This window comes from Nannospalax galili, unplaced genomic scaffold (assembly GCF_000622305.1).
Source record: "Nannospalax galili isolate Female #2095 unplaced genomic scaffold, S.galili_v1.0 scaffold188, whole genome shotgun sequence".
Lineage (NCBI taxonomy): Eukaryota > Metazoa > Chordata > Mammalia > Rodentia > Spalacidae > Nannospalax > Nannospalax galili.
The window spans coordinates 5,309,751-5,323,802 of record NW_008360325.1 but is presented as its reverse complement, the minus strand read 5'-3'; the positions used below and the strand labels follow the sequence as shown (position 1 = coordinate 5,323,802).

Below are 14,052 nucleotides of genomic sequence, written 5' to 3'. Positions count from 1 at the left end.
ATATTTCACTGAGTTCATTTAATGGTGCTCACATGTACCTGCGTTTAGGGCTGACCACTTGGGATTACCTCTCATAGAGCTAGTCCCAAACTGATTCTCCCTTGCCTGTAGCTCTTCATCTTGAGGTGGGACCCTGTGAAATTTCCCCATCCATCTTGGCATGTCAACTGGCTGCATTAATATGCAGATCTTGTTAGACTCCATGCTGTGGGGATTTCATTGGCACAGCTTCCCTATTATGTCTAAAATGTGTTAACTAGCAGCAGGTGTCTTGTCTCTCTGGCTCTTATAGTCTTTCCACCCCCTCTTCCATGATGTTCCCCAATCCTTCGGTGTAGAAGTTGCATAGAAATGTCACTTAGGGCTGAGCACCTCAGTTATTTATTTTCTGTAGTTCGAGCAGTTGTGGAGCTTTGTGATGGTCTCCATCTGTTGTAGTTTGAATAAGTGTCCCCGATAAGTTCCAAGTATTTGGACACTTGGTCCCCAGTTCATGTTTGAGGAGGGTGAAACCTTTAGAAGGTGTGGCTATGCGGGAGAAAGCACATCACCGGAGGCAAGTTCTGATAGTTCAAAGCCACATCCCACTTCTAATCTGCCTTTCTCTGCTTCCTGTGCCTACTTAGAGATGTGAGCATTCAGTTTTCTGCTCTGTTCACCTCTACTGGCATCCCTCCCCATCTTGATGGAATCTTATCCCTTTGGAACCATAATCCAAATAAACTCATCTATAAGTTGCCTTGACCATGGTGTTTTATCACAGCAACAGAAAATACATCATCTGTTGAAAAAGAAACTTCTTTGGTGAGTAGTGAGAGGTAAATTTGTACCTAAGGATTCGGAGCTAGGATCCATAAGTGGTTGATGCTCTTATAATTACAGCCTGATTCTTCCTGACTCTGGCAAGGTGGTGGGGTATGAGTCTATGCCACCCTCCGGCTCTCATACTTAGCTCTTAATTGGTAATTAATCACTCTGAGGCTTACATTGTGCCTCTGTCATGCATCAGTTACCCCTAGCGCCAGTTCCATAATACCTAATTGTTATCCCCTCCCTCCTCACCTGAGAAATTACACCTGCAGCATAGCCCTCTCTCCAGTCTCCCATCCCATTTCACTACCAGTCAAAGGTTGAATCATGGCTGGCACTGATGCAGCATGCCAAATGCCTGCTCACCCAGGGCCTGCTCCCAGTGATTGGGGTTTTTCTCGTCACTGGGCAGGCGGGAACTTCAAGTCTAAAGTCCCATTCTACAGCCTGCATCTCAAGGCCCCAGCAGCATCATTGGTTGTTTAATGGATTCCTGAACAATAGACTAGGAAGGAAATTTACACACAGAAGACTTATGGGAACAAAAGCTTTCAAGAATTCTAGAGAAGGAGGACTGGGCAGAGGCAGAGGTTGAACCATGATGAGGTCACAGTAGAAGCCTTAGTCGACGCCCCAGGGAATGCTGACTCTGGGGTTACCTCCCAGAGGTTTTTTGAATAAGGCCAGTGGACCACCAGGATACCCACAGGGCCCAGCCACTGGGCTTTCCTTCTTGATGACCTGTGGCAGACACCTTCCTCACCTGGCATGGGAATGGAATGGCTGGGCTGGTGTCAGAGGACATCCTTGGCATGCACCCAAGTCACTTCTCTGTTGCCACGCCTCCTGGACTACCTGCTCAGGCCCTGTGAGTGTCTTTCTCTGCTTGCCCAAACAGCCTGAGCATTGAACATCAGTCAGGAATGGGTCCTTCCTCAGAGGGACTGCTCAGGTAACTCCACTCACCATCGGGCCCCCTTCTCACCTACGCCAGCATGCCTAGGCTTCTCTCCCAACATTGTCTGTGATGTGCTGTGTGGTTTGTTTCTGATGCCCTCTCCCTACCCACTCTATGGGGAGCTCAGAGCTGAAGAGAGAAGCAGCGTGAAGCAAAGAATGGAGTCCACCTCTCCGTGTCACTCTGAAGCCCTAGGATGGTGGCCCAGACCCCACTGACACTGAACAGGTATCTCACCACCCAGTTGACCCCTGCTGAATGCAATCTCCGAGGCACTTTCTTCATTCGTTTCTACAAAGCTGAATCCCTGACGTCCATCCTTGGTTATGCTGAGCAGTGTGTAGGACCTGACAGGAACATAGATATTTAAGAGCCAATTTGGCAACACGTCCAATTAGCAAAACAAACGCAGTAGATTCACCTCTAACGCCTATGACCTCCCCAGTCACAGACCTTTGACTCCATCCTGTGAAAAAGGCCTCAGATCCAATCAGAGATCAGTTAACTGCCCCCATAACAGTCGTGCCCCTGCTGTGCTGTCCCTGTCTGGTAAATTGTTACTGTAGCACATGCTATCCAAATCTGTGGAAGGTGCTGCTGACTTCTCCCTAGCTGCCTGTGTAGGGACTTCTGGCAACCAGGAAGGCTACCAGCAGGGAGGAGGCTTCCAGATCAGTTCTAGTAATTTCTCTGAATTCCAGGGTGTGTGGTATCTTCAGCAATAGGGTGTCATCACTGGGCATCAGCCAGGAACAGGTCTTTCCCCAGGAGAACCGTGCTTGGGTCACTCGGCTCCCGAGCTCCTCGGGAAATGGCCCCATGTCCTCGGCCATTGCTCTCTACTAGCCTTGAGAGCCTCAGAACAGAGGTCTCTTCTGCGTGTGGTGATTCCAAGGCTTGCTACAGAAAACGAGGGGCTGAGATCGAGGCAGTGGGAAAGAGAGACGGGGAGAATGAGAAAAAGGAACGGCAAGAAGGGTGGCCGAGAAGGAAGATGAGGAGAGGGGGTGGGGGGACACTGGAGAGGCCATGGGAATGTCTTAGGTAAGACTAAGGCACAGAAGGCAGGAGCCATAGGCACAAGGGGCTGTGTGGTGTAGCCATGGTCAAAAGCATCCAACATGCTCAAGACCCTGGGAAGTCCAAGTTTGGGCCAGGCAGAGGGCTTCCAAAAGGCAGAACCCAGGCAGGTACAGCTTACAGAGACCCAACTCGATGGGCAGGTGACACAGAGTGGCAATGCGCTTTAGGGCAATGCTTGTGTCTTGTCCAATCTCATGGGAAGATGTCCAGCTTCTATCAGAGGCAGTGGCTCTGGGCTGCTGGGCTGCATCATTACAAGCCCAGCCAATCAAAGAGTGAAGCTAGGCTAGATTGAAGCCTGTCACAGGCCCTGGAACAAGCCTGAGTTGTCCTCTTCATGGGGCCCCACACACAAAAGGTAGGAGAGCCCTGGAGATAAGGAAACTGAGGTCAGCATTTGGTATAGAGGGGAAGAAGGAAAACCTAGGGACCTAGAGCTGATAAGCAGCAAGCTCACAACACAGACTCAGCATCAGTAAATTCAGTCACGTACAGCCCAATGGTGTTTCAGTAGCTGACAAGAAGCCACACACACACGATGAGGTTTCATAAGGCTAACATGGCCTTATGATGTGGCGAGCCTCCCAGGGGGTGTGAGAACACTGGTATTCACACAGATGCAGTTACCTTTTTCAGAAGGTTGCCCTGTCTTAAGTACTACATGGCTGTTTATTAAGTGGTCAGTGATGGTGGGCTTTATAGAATGCAGGCGATCCGGCTGAAAGGTAGAGTCAAGGAAAAAAAGCCAAAAGTGATAAATGGTATCTCATGAAACTCAAAAGCTACTAGACAGCAAAGGAAATGTCAATCATGTGAAGAAGCAGCTCACAGAATGGAAGAAAATCTTCGCCAGCTATAGCGGATTAGTGCCTAGAATATACTAAAAACTCAAGAAATTAAACACCAAGAAAACAAACCACCCGATTTAAAAAATGGGCTGTGGAATTGAACAGAGAGTTCCCCAAAGAAAAAATACAAATGGATAATAAGCATTTTTAAAAAGTGTTCATCATCCTTAGCCATCAGGGAAATGCAGATTAAAACTCCTTTAGAAGTCCCTTCCTGCCAAGTCTAAAGGACCATCATCAGGGATACAAATTAACAACAAATGCTGGTGAGGGTTAGGGGAAAGCAAATGCTTCTGCACTGTTGATGGGACAGTAAATTCCTATAGCCACCTTGGAAATCAATATGGAGGATTCTTAAGAAACTAGAAATTGAAACCATATGGCCCAGCTACACTGCTCCTGGGCAGATACCCAAAGGACTTTATATCCTGCTATAGAGCTACCTTGTCTAGGGTCGTTGCTGCTCTGCTCACAATGGCCAGAAAATAGAATCAGCATAGATGTCCATCAGCAGATTAACGATGACAATGTGACATATACACAGTGGAACTTTATTCAGCTTCAAAGAAAAGTAAAATTTACAGGAAAATGGATTGAACTGGAAAAAAATCAAATTGAGAAAAACCACCTCGGCCTCCAAAGTCAAATGCCGCATGTTCTCTTTTGTATCTGGATCATAGCCTCAAATCTTTAGATATATTTGTTCAGATTGGAATATCTCTAGAGGCCCAGAGGCAAGAAAGGGGCCGTTGTGGGTAGGGGCAGAGACCTTAATGGGGGTCAGGACGGCACAACACACACATGGGTTATGAAAATAGAGGAAAGGCAAGGTTTAAAGTGGCCGAGTCGGGGGGAAGACGGGGTACGGGGGAGGGTCGGTCCATACTAAGGATGTATGAAGAAGTTCCATGTGAACTCACTATTTTATAAGCTAATTTCAAAACATAATTACAAAAATAAGGCCTGGAATGGAGGTAGCATGCATGGGCAGTTAGCCCAGAAACTACAGGTTATTAAGTGAACATGGTAGTGTCCAGTGTGAGGCACTTCCCTGAAGTCATTGACCAGGAGGGCCTGCCCCAGAGACCTCCAAAATTACACAGGTTATGGCCACTGCCATTGTTACCAACAAAAGCAGGATGCTAAGACCCTATTGCCAAAGACACCACACAGCTTGGTTGCAGTATTTAAAGGAAACCATACTGGAACTGACATCTGGCATAGCTTTATCTTCCTGAAAGGGCCAACACTTTACAGCAGTGTTTAAACATGAGAATCTCCTGGGGCTGAGGAGATGGGTTAGTTGGTAAAGTGCCTACCTCACAAGCATGAGAACCTGAGTTCACAACCCCAGCATCTACACAAAAAGCTGGACGTGGCAGAGTGCACCTGAACCCCAGGGATGGGAAGGTAGAGACGGGAGGATCCCTGGAGTTCATTGGCCAGCCACTGTAGATGAACGACTAAGCTCCGGGTTCAGTGAGAGACCCTGCGTCCAATAGGTGGAGAGTAAGAGAAGAAGACACTTAGTGTAAACCTTTGGCCTGACACACATACACACAGGCACACACGCGCACACACGCACATACACACACACACACACAGAGTTCAATTGAAGAAGACACCCCCCTATCAACCTCTGGCCTCCACATGCATAAACACACAGGTACATACACACACACACACACACACACACACACACACACGTACAGGCACACACAAAACCGGGAGCTCTTTGTGCTCACCTACATCCTCCTGTCCCAGAGTCTCCAACCTTCTACAGCAGAACCCCACCAATAGCAGATCCCACATTTGTACCTCCCTTCATCTTGGTTTTCCTTCTCCACAGAACTTCCTGGTTCCACCTCCCTTAGTGCAAGGCAGCCAGTGTCTGAGTAAGAGAAGGCGCTCCTTTAGCCCAACTGGTTCCAGGCCTAGGGCCTTAACCTACAGCAGATTGAAAGTGCTAAACTTGGGGCAGGGGCATGTGTTGATCCAGAGGAAGAGGAGCCATAGACGTATCTCTCAAATCGGTTACACGGTGTTTAAAAGGCAGCTCTCAACCAGGAAGGGCATTTATCTATTACGAACATTTTCCTTTTTCAGTGGTAATTGAAGTTTTTCATCGGGTGGCTCATGCTAAAAGGCCCAGCACATCGCGAGCCCCCCCCACCCCCCTCCGAATGCAATTAGAGAGTTTAATCAAACTCTGCTGCGTGAGGAACACCAGCCAGGCTATTTTCGCATTTTTCAATCTAGAATCATTTGAGGACTTTTTAATTGTTAACTGGGTTTATTTATTGAACTTGGGCCTAAAAGAAAAATAAACAGCAAGGGAGCAAAAGGTGGCAGACACACAGGAGAAGCCAAAGTGTGCGATTTAATAAAGTCTGTCCTTGTTAGCTCTGGCGGTGGCTAGATTCCAATGAATTCAAATTTTCAGCTGGGTCTCTAAACATCACATATTTACATCTTTCATCTATTATGGTATTTCAAATAAGATTGTTATAAAATTGCCCCAACTTTGGGCAACTGTAGATCATAAAGTAGGAATATTATTGCATTACAGGAGAGAGGCCGTATCTCATTTAAAACACATAAGCACATAATTTCATAGATGTATATCTGGAGCTGGATATATATCTACGAACAATGAAATTGCCCCAAAATTAAAAGCCTCTGGCTATATATTTGTAAACACAATCGGATCACAATCCAATAAAGGCCCCTTTTGAATTAATGTGAACCACATGGTTTTCCCATCATTACATTTATAACTTTTCTTCTAAGCTGCTCACTGCCTCTTCTTTGTCTCTGTAAAAATGCAGGGCCTGTGTGTGGATTCTCTAGGTCTCCTTTGGCCAATGGCATATATAACCATCCAAGGCAACAAAATTGAGTAAAAATTGTGGAAAATATCCAACAAAAAAGGGCACCTTTTACACCTTCCTAGAGGAAGAGTTCCCATCTAATCTCTCGACACTTGTGACATAAAACATTTTGCATTTTCAAAAGACACCATCCCCTCACTTATTTTTATACTTCTGATCATGAGAAAGGAAAATATTCTTAACCAGAAAAGACTAATGATTTTATAGGCATGTTAGAAAACAAAGACTGTCCTTTAGTTTAGATCATTTAAAACAAAACTTTCCAAGTGACAAGCTTGTAGCTATAATCCGTTCATCTACTGTAGAACCATTTCCATGGGGAGAGCCATTGCTGAGGTATAGGATGGAGGGAGCAAGACTTTCCCTTCCACACACACAGATGCCTCTCCAGAGGACTGAAGTGGTCAGGGAGTGTTAAGCAGCATTCTGGACAGCCTGTCAGGAAGAGTCCACACAGAATCAGGAGGCCTATCAATTACCTCTGCTCTGCCTGGGAAGATTGGTATTTTCAAAGGCATCAGGTTCATACAGTCCCATGGGACACAAAGCCAACTCGGTAAAGTCAAAGAGGATTCATTATCTTAAGTGTGCCCCAAAGATCCATGGCAGATTAGGTTCGGGTCCAGATGAATCCAGGAGCTTCAACAGTACAATGGTAACTCCCTTATCTCCAGTCCTTGGATCTGTTCTCAGATCCCAGGTGTGTGCTGTATCATGATTGTGTTAACTGAAAATCAAGTCTTATCACAATACACTTATATATGTATAAAATTGCCAAAAAATTAAGACAAAAAAAATCAAGTCCTTGCTTATTAATCAGACCAGAAATCATCATAGTATTTGCACCAAGTGACCACCCAGAGTCATTACCATCCCTGAACTAATCAAGGTGACCAGGGCAACACAATGCTCTGCATTCTGTGGTCAGGTCATCTACACACAATTGGGTTCATAGAACAAGGTGAACCCCACTGAAAGGCAAAGATGATGAAAAGAGCTATCCCAGCACAGGGCGGGGGCCAGGAATAGAGCTCAGCAGACAGAGGTACCTGTGGCGCAAGCTTGGTGGCCGAAGGCTGATCACGGAATATGCATCAAGGGGGAAGGAAAGAACTGACTCCACAACATGGTCCTCTGACCCAAGTACATCATACACAAACACACACACACACACACACACACACACACACAATAAAAATGTAAAATAAAGTATCAAAATTTAAAAATTAAAGAACATAGAGTTGTTGGGGATTATCTGTTTCTGGAATCTTTGGTTCTACATAACCTAGATGATGCTGGAAATTTTCTGGTTCAAAAACTGCACTCTGTGTGATCACTTAAATTTCTGTGAATATCTGATTCCTAATCTATACAATGGGTGTGATATTACTTTTCCAGTTGATTGGTATAAAATCACAACACGATTAGCAGAGTTCAAGTAAATAACATTAGAATTATATAATACTGGATTTAAACAATGCATTATCATTATGGGAGTTAATGGGAAGTGAATTGCTCCTATCGGTCAGGGATATCCACCAAGCAGAGCATTATCCAAGTCCATCACTGATAAATACACTTTAGGCACCTTATTCTGCACCCAAAAACTCACAAGAAAACAGACAAAGGGATCTATTATATCACCTCACTGTAGATTGTAACCTATTACAACACACACACACACACACACATTCTCCTTAGCTATAGGACTCCTCTTTGGTTGGTTTGATTGGTTAGGTAAGTGGGTATGTCAGTGGGTGGGTGGTTATTTGGTTGATTGGTTAGTTGGTTATTTGGGTGGGAGGGTAGGTAGTTGGGTGGGTGATTGCTTGGTTAATTGGGTGGGTAGGTGGGTAGATGGTTAGCTGTTCGGTTGGCTGATTGGTTGGTTGGTTGGTTTTCTGGATGGGTGGGTGGATTGTTGGGGACCCTTGTGTAAAGTAGTAGTCTCTTCATGTCCAGATAGCCCATGGGCTCCGCTCAAATGCAGAGACTCCTTTTTCAGCAGGATGCTTTTCTGGCATCTTCCTGACTCGTCTTTTGAAGTAGCCGCCACACCTCCGGCTCTGGAAATGCCAGGCTTTCCTGTGTGATTTTTCAGGCAGTCTGGCAGCCTGGCAGGAGCTTACTTCCACATGTAAATGGGGCATCCTAAAAGTACCTATCAGCTAAGGTTTTTACTACCACCCCAATGGTATAAGTGTCCTGGTTTTTCCTCAATAATTGGAGCTGGGGCTGGAGCTGGATTACTAAGACTTGGAGCCGAGCAGAGTCAGGAGAATAAAGAGCTGTAACAAGGACTAAGCTGAGTCCCGCGTCTTATTGCCTACGATCCAGCCTCCCGGGGGGCGCTTTCCTTCCGTCATCGACTCACGGAAACCCAGCTTTCCCCGCCTCACACCTTCCCGGGTGATCCAGCCGCCGGTGGATTTCGCATCTCGAGGAAGCGCACGGGTGAAATTAGGGCGGAACTCGGCCGGGCCAGCCCCGGTAGCAGAGCGACTCACAGCGGAGAAGCAGCAGGAGAAGCAGGCGCCCGCCAGCAACGCGCTCGGCCGGGCCAGCCCCGGTAGCAGAGGGACTCACAGCGGAGAAGCAGCGGGAGAAGCAGGCGCCCGCCAGCAACGCTCTGCGGGACCGCCACCTTCCCGGTGCGCACAGGGGACCGGCGCCACGCTAGCAGCTGGCGCCCCGAGATCCCTGCGCACCCCATAGGTGGATGAGTGATTTTGTGGTTGGTTGGTAGTTTGGGTGGGTGGGTGGTTGATTGGTTGGTGAATTGGTTATTTGGATGGGTAGGTGGGTAAGTGGGTGAGTGGTTAATTGATCGGTTGGTTGTTTGAATGGGTAGACGGGTGGTTGTTTGGTTATTTGGTTGGTTCATTGATTTGAGGTTGTTTGATTTGTTTGGTTTTGTTTTAGACTTAGATGTAGCTTGAGTTTTAAAACACTTTAGCTATTTTGAGACAAGATGCTGAGATCAAGATCAGTGTTCAGCCATTACTAGCATCTGAAGCTTAAAATGCACAGAGCCCAGAGAGTGTGTTCTGCCATGGGATGGGGTAAAACCCAGTTAACTTGGTCTTTCTCTGCATTGTGATAACCTGTTTTTAAAGATACTGGCTTTAAAATTTTCAGGATTTTACTACATGGTCATCAGTGCAAGCTGAGCATCATCTTGGGCATTATTCCTGTATTAAAATAGAAAAAGTAAAAGAGATGAGATTCTAAAAGAAAGATAAAGGGGAAAATGGGATTATGGACACACATGAATTGAACCAAGAAGAAACTGAAGTCGTAGTTGAACACAATTTTTTCAAATGAATTTTCTTCAGTATGTGGGATTTGATTTCCTTTCTAGAAGCTCCCACCAAACTAAAGAAAGAAGTTGAAACACACATCGATTTGGAATCATCTTTAAGTTTGAATGCTGGGCTGCGTTCTGGGGAGAGGGAAGTAAGCCTTGCCTACCCCTTCCTTACCGCCCTCCTCTTTGAGTTATGCCTCCGTTGTCAGGTTTCCTGATACTTACTTTTCATTTAGTGAGGAAAATTTCAGTTGATCAGTTTTCACAGTTCAATCAGGATGACATCATGCCCACATTGCTTATTTTCAGTTCCACCCTGTGTTTGGATTTAAAAGACAAAAGCAAATGAATAAGGGGGTGGTATTTCTCTGAAACATTCATAGGTGTTATAATCTGAGTGGTCACGTTTGTTGGTCAATATCTCCAGATCATTCATCTCCAAAGTACAAGACAAGTTGACTTCAAATTCTTAGAGCACTCCTTTTGTTCCTGATGTCACAACGTGGCAAACATTAGCCCTCTGGCATCCACTCCAAGTGGGTATGGGTCTGTCCTGTTCAGCCTCTTGAGGGACTTTTCCTTTGTTACAGCTCTGGGTGTTGGATGCAGCACCTGCATCCTCCTCCTCCACACCTCTCTCATGTCCATCACTTCCCTCAAATCAGGACCCTTGATCACAGGATGTGGAAGTGGCTCATTGATTGCAAGTTTTATGGACACCACCCCATCGCTGTGTCGTGTCAAACGGGGTCTCCACCAGGACATTGCCCATCCATGCCCTAAATGGCTTTGCTGTAATCCGTGGGTCCTTGGAGATCCCTTTCCCCCTAAGCCACTTACTCTTAGGGAAAGTCATTTCCTGCTGAGAGGTGAGGCTCCAGTCCTTGGTGTCCGGAATTAACCTGTACAGGGTAGAAAGTGTAATAGCTTTCCTTACTCCTCTGAGGGCCATAGCCAACACAGATTGATTACATGACAAAGGAGCATGTGGACCCAAACTGAAGACCCAAGGCCTTGGGGAAGGCTTTATGTCCAAGTTTTCTTCAGTTATATCATATAATATTTTTCTGTGTCATCTGTTCTGATTGCTTTCTAAAGAATACCAACAATCTTTCTTACCTCTCTTTTCTGTCTATTATAAAAATATAACCTTCATAATCATTTTATATCAATATGTTGAAAATAGGGAATTATTTTTGGTAGGGATCCGGTCATGGATGGCTACCACTTTTATCTTTGTATTCAAAGGAGAAGGGGAAGACTTACGAAAATGTGATGGGCACATAGGATGTGACCAGATGTCAATGGGTGGAAGGGAGCCAGTGAGACGCAGATTCTGCCGGGCCTCTCTGTGTGATGCCTCTGGAGTAAGGGACTGCCACAGAGAAGGTTTCATGGCTGGTTTGAGAGGCGCATGCTTCTGTGACCCACAACAGAGATGAGTTCTGGTATCTGCACTTCTGTTTAGGGGAGAAAAGAAGCAGGAGAGAGGAGAAGGTCCAAGAGACCTGCTGCAAGGCCTTCCAGTTCACAGGGCTCAGAGAACCAAAGCATAGGACCCTGGGGTGTGCTCTGAGCCCCAACCTCCGCATCCCCAGGTTTTGGAAGACACGTGCCATGTTCTGGGACTGTGATCTTTGCCTTGTAACTAGGAATGTAAAAAGTTGCTTCATATTCGTTACTTATTGGCTGGGATACATTCTGAGGAAATGCCCTGAACCACATTTGGTTTAACCCCAAGCTGGGCTTGAGTCTTGTGTGGATCAACACTTTTGAGTTTCAATGAGCTTCCATCCATCTTAGACCCATTTTCCCAGTTGTGTGAAGACGGTCCTTGACTCCTTCCCTGGCTGTTTCCTTGTCAGCAATATAGACTAGAGAAATGTGCTTAATCCTCACAAGGCCTATGTGAGGACCAGGTGGGCAAGGGTACAGGAGGAGCTGAGCACAGTGCACAGCCTACAGCAAGGACCCAGCAGCAAGATGGGAGGATTGTCTGGAAGCTCATGGGCCAGCTAGCCGGGAGCAGGCACATTGAAAACAGAAGACCCTGCCTCAAGGTAAAAGAAAGACCCAGCTCCTGGGAGTTGTTCTCTGAACTCCACATACACACCATAGCAAGTATTTTCTGTCTGTGTGTGTGTTTGTGTGTGTGTCTGTCTGTCTGTCTGTCTCTCTCTCTCTCTCTCTCTCTCTCTCTCTCTCTCTCTCTCTGCAGGTCTTCTATCTGTCCCTCTGTCTCCCAACATGCAGGAGGAATGTAAACACAACATTCTCAGGGGGGTTTTCTGGGTGGCAAGGACACAGGTGATTTTAATTTTCTTTATGCCTTTCTAAATTTCCCAAGTTTCCTGAAAAGAGAAGAACATGTGTTATTTATATTACTGAGGGAAAACACAAGCCTTACAAAAATACTGATCTTGCAGGGTGGTTGCGGGAGGGAAGTAAAGGGCCAGCGTCCTCCAGGCCAACAGCCCGCAGCACGGCCTCCCTCTCAACTTGCTGGCCCAGGTTCCTGCCTGCTCTGAGCCTTCATGCCTCACCTGTGGAAGAGACGATGCTGATTCTGGGAGTCTGGAGGGTTTAAATGTCTGCCCCAGGGCCAGGCACAGTAGTCTCCTCCAACATCAGATCCTTGCCCTAGATTGAAAATTCCAGCTGGATCATCTGCAAATCTTTGAGAGGTACAGACCAAAACTGCAGCCAACAGGAACTCCGGAACAGTGCTGTTCATTTGGAGTGGGAGACTGAAGTCACTCCTCTCTGACGGCCAGGAGATATTTATAGGCCTGGTGCCCAGCCCCCTACAGGGCTCTCCCTACAAGCTTACCAAGTCCTCAGGTTGGCCATAAAACTTGGAGAGTATCTGAGAGGGGCTGGCCCCCAGCCTTCATGCCACATGAAAGAGATTCCTTCTCTGGCCCAGTTAGCTAAAATCACTTCCTGCAAGAAACAGGGAGGAGAGGGAGGAGGCTGGAGAGGATGGGGTGGGCTGCTGCACAGCTCTCCATGCCAGATTGGTAAGGCTGTCACCACAGGCCCGCAGCTGCACAGGGCTTATCCTCACCGCCTCTCCCAGGTGCTATGGAGCATAGACTCTGCACAGAATGGTGGGACCATGGTGAGAACACAGCCAATGGTGGGACCATGGTGGCCTGGGTGGATCTAACAGGATAGAGGAAGCTAGAAGGGCATGCAGGTAAGGGAGTCAGCCCAGGTAGAGGCAGAGGGTGGAACCATGTGGAGCTCAATTGGGCAAGAAAAAAAACGAGCCATTAGAGCACATCATGAAATCCACCAAGAACACCACATAATAGATGCTCAATATTGACTGACTGGGCATTGGTGCCTTTGAGCAAAATCAGGAGGAAGTGCAGGGGTCTCTGGAAGACAGGACGTGGAAGCCTCGTTTTTCTCAAAGTTTAGCCCTTCTTGCACTGCCCAGGGCTGTATAAAGCTGGCTTGGGCCCAGCTCTGGGAGGCACCCAGGCCCCCACCTCTGCCTCCACTCCTACCCCACCCCAGACACAAGTCCTTTCTGTCTCCTGGCCAAGCAAAGACATTTCCGGAGGCCTGGCAGAGCCCCTTTGGAGATGTAACTGTAAGTACCATAAGCCAAGTTTTCCAAGTCAGGGCATCGAGCAAAACCCCAACCTGCTCCTCTGAATCCTTTTCTTTTTTAAACTTTTAAGTTCAACGTGGGTTTGAATTCAGGGGAAACAGGAACCACATGTTTTTAATCCATCAACACTTAAATCATCATCATGTTAGAGGCCATCGGTTTGGAGGCCAACGGGAAGGCTGGAGCCTTTGAAAGACTTTCTTCTATTTTGCTAGCGATCGGAAAGCAGCCTTTTTCTAAAAGGAAACCAAATTTCAGCTCCAAAGAGCCTGCTGTGGTCTGTTCCCAGCCCAGCACCCTCAAAGGCCAAACAGACAGGGAACTTGGCAAGAGCCTGGGTTGGGACAGCCAGCCGGGCAGAAGGTATTTGCTGCCCAAGAAGCCCCATGCTCCTCACCCACCGAAAGACCTTGAGGGGAAGGATAGCTCTCTCTGTAAGAGAAAGAGCTAGTAGGTGAGAGCCTTAACACCAGGAATGACCAGCAGACTTAGAGGGCTTCAATCACATGACCAAGAGCTCCCTCTCACCCAAG

The 14,052-nt window shown here is 46.9% G+C and overlaps 1 long non-coding RNA gene across 1 annotated transcript in view; it reads right to left on the bottom strand.

Moving 5' to 3' along the window:
- LOC115068841 overlaps positions 1–11,340 on the bottom strand; it is a 73,256-nt gene extending 61,916 nt beyond the window's left edge. The window contains exons 1-3 of the long non-coding RNA XR_003848187.1: positions 11,164–11,340; positions 10,738–10,799; positions 10,123–10,213 (exon numbers count right to left, since the gene is read on the bottom strand). This is a non-coding gene — a long non-coding RNA (uncharacterized LOC115068841). The remainder of the gene's footprint in view (positions 1–10,122; positions 10,214–10,737; positions 10,800–11,163) is intronic.
- Between the last annotated feature and the right edge of the window lie 2,712 nt (positions 11,341–14,052).